Genomic DNA, 3461 nt, shown 5'->3' with positions numbered 1-3461 from the left:
CACTCACAATGGGGATGACGATTGAACAGAGTCATCAGCAACGTCTCACAAAATTAGAGGTGTTAGATGAAAAACGGCTCAAAGCTCAACAACACATCGAGTTCTATCAAGCCCGAATATCCAAGGATTTCGACAAGAAAGTCAAGAACCGATTTTTAAGGAGGGAGAGTTGGTCCTCACTGTTTGACGACCTATGATACTCAACTCCAAGAAGAAGAAAAATTTCAACTCAAATGGGAAGGACCATTTGTAATAGAAGTAGTCTATTCAAATAGAGATTATCGCCTTGCCAAACCGAATGATGATAAGATCATGATGCCTATTAACGGTAAATTCCTGAAGAAGTACTACCCGTAGTCTTTCTTCAACTTTCATAAAGTTATCACGTTAACAGTCATGTATGATAACTAATTTCCCCACCAATCCTCTTCAACAGGATGACGGGTCCCCGAAATTATCAAGTTAACAGTCACCTCTAATAAATGATTTCCTCTAAATTTTCCCCGTTAATTCTCTCCAATAGGACGATGGGTCCACTCCTACTATCATGTTAACATTATACCTCTGATAAATCAACTTACCAATCATCTTTAATAGGATGGTAAGTCCTCAAAGTCGCTCCGATCACGATAATCCTATCATGTTAACATTACACCTCTGACAAATTAACTTATCAATCCTCTTAAATAGGATGCTAAGTCCTCAAAGTCGCTCCGATCGTGGCAATCCTATCATGTTAATAATACACCTCTGACAAATTAACTTATCAATCCTCTTTAATAGGATGGTAAGTCCTCAAAGTCGTTCTGATCACGACAATCCTATCATGTTAACACTAAACCTCTAACAAATTCCTACCAATCTTCTCCAATAGGATAGCGGGTCTACAAAACTATCATGTTAATAATTATCTCTGATAGTCAACTTTGTCATTCCTATAAATGATGTTGTCCGATCAGTCATCATGCTCCTACATCCCTGAACTATTTGATTCATTCCGAGCGTTCTAAATATCCTTAGAACAATCGATGGTAGTAGCCTACAGTGCGATGTGCTACTATTCTAATCAGTCGTCACACTCATATGTTCCTGAACGATTTGATTATCCTAACACTGTCATTCCCGCAAATGATATTATTCGTCGATAGCGGCCTACCAAGCGATGTGCCGTATCGATTCTCGAACGGTGACCTACTAAGTGATGAATCATTATTTGGACCCTCGAGGGATCACTTACACAAACGGTCACTCATCTTTGGGCTAAGTTGTTATATTTAACGATATGGCCTAACCCAATTACATCTTAACGGTTGTAATTAGCTTAACACAACGCCTCGAATGGCTAAGGATAAAAAAAATTTAGCGTTAACTCTAAAAGAAACTTCATGACAACTCATCATATTGAGGGGAATAGTACGACTAACCCAATTTAAATGGTAATCAGTAAAGGTAAATTAAACTCATTGATAGCTGAGGGTTTGCTAAAAATCCTAAGTGTTGGTCAACATAAGAAACAAGAGTGAGAAAAATACGCAAGTTATTGAGAAGTGACAACCGGATGACAAAAGCATAATTTCATTCAAAGAGAAGTTTTGACAATACATTCAAACAAAATTATGACAATACATTCAAACAAAGTCAAAACCTTCTCAGTCGTGACTCAACCTCTTGAATCACTCTTGCATACTCATTCTCTAGTGTGAGGAGGACCCCCCAACGGATCTCGTCCTCAGTGAGTGATACAACATCATTGAGCTTGGCCTTCACCGCCTTCAAAGCTCGATCCTTCTCCTCGAAGTAGCCTATGAGCAGCTGCTGCTGATTCTCGATCTCCTCTAATTCTTCCAGTGCTTGTTCGCGAGCTTGCTCCTTAGCGGCCACGAAGGCTTGCATCTCAACGATGATCTGCTTCACCAGCAATATGAATTGGGCCATATCTGCCAGAATGACGTTGGTCTTTTGACACTCCTCGTTCATCTTCTTGCCTTCGGTAGTGGCTCGCTCCAACTCCTTCGCCACCTTAGCCTCCTCGCTCATAATTTTTCCTAAAAGTTGCTCCTATTCTTTCAAAGCCAGTCGAGCCCTTTCAGACGCTATGTGGCCAACTCCAAACACCTCTGGAATGGAGAAGCTACATCCACCCCAACCAGGATGCTTAAGTTATTCAGATACATTTGTAGGACTGGTTTGAACTCGTTGAAAGAGCAACCTTCTTCCAACACTATTTGGATGCTATCGCGGAGAGAAGTTTGGAAGCTCTCGATCGTCCGCTTCACGATTCTTCTATTGAAATGAGTGGCGAGAGAGAGGAGTATCTTCTAGAGGTTGAGCTTGGACCTGGGCACCAGTTGCGACGATTGCAAGCGTTGTCGTAGACACCACCGAGACTGAGGGCCTTGCTGTTATTGTCAAAGTCTTGGCAACCAGTCTGATAGTTATTGAGGTGGGGGATGAGGCTGTGACGATCATCTAAATCGATGTTCCCACCTGATTCGGGGCCTCCTCCCCTTGACTTGGCACTTCTTCATGGACCGATGCCTCATCTTCTTCCTCCTCATCCGATTGAGTTGTTGCCTCGGAAAGGGGATTCGGTTGCTCAGTCATGTCAACTGTGATCATAGAAATAGTGTTAGCAGTAGTTAAATCCTTAACTTAAGATTCAATATTGGGAGATAGAGGAAGATCCACACCATCCTCATCTGAGTAGTCAAGTGGCTCCTCTTCTTCCTCCTCATCAGAGGGGATGTGAATCGACGCATCCGTCATTCCTGCGATAAGTCGAGACAAGTGTGAGGTGATCGAATTTGATCCTATAATCAAAGGAAGAATAAGAGGATGTTTTACCTTCTGACACGAGTGTTCGCGGGAAAAATTGTGTTCTTCATTGAATTCATTGCGCACTCTTTAATAACAGTTAATCGGTTACAAAGATCCGGTCTTTTTATAAGATCCGGTTACAACGAAATCAAAGAAAAAGAAAAAAGATTACAACTTTCCTTTCGAACGAATCGCGAGCTCCTGTTTTGCGGTCACTTGCTTTGTGGGTTCTTCGCCTACGCCGGGGTTTATCCGTGGACCACCGCGTGATCTAGATCTGGTTGGATCTACGCAGTATGACGGGTATTATTTCGCCAAGGAAATAATAGCCGAGAGTACTATTTCTCCAAGGAAATAGTAGCCTTTAATTCTCGGGATCAAAGGCCAAGCTTTGATCCGGAGGATGACTACGTAGATCTGAGATCCGGTTCCTCTCGAACTCTTGCCTTATTTGGCGTTGACGATCGCCGAGCACCGGATCTGGAAGAGCAAATTCAGCAGAGTTTCGGGTCTAAAAGTTCCAACCCCTGAACAAATGAACCAAGCCCTCTATTTATAGGCCACCTTCACTTTGCCCGTGCACAGGTGGCCGACACCCCGAGCCACCTCAGGGTGGCTCGGCCTTGGCCGAGCCACCTTGAGGT

This window comes from Asparagus officinalis, chromosome 7, assembly GCF_001876935.1.
Source record: "Asparagus officinalis chromosome 7, Aspof.V1, whole genome shotgun sequence".
Lineage (NCBI taxonomy): Eukaryota > Viridiplantae > Streptophyta > Magnoliopsida > Asparagales > Asparagaceae > Asparagus > Asparagus officinalis.
The sequence above is the reverse complement of the archived record's forward strand: the minus strand, read 5'-3'. Positions refer to the sequence as shown.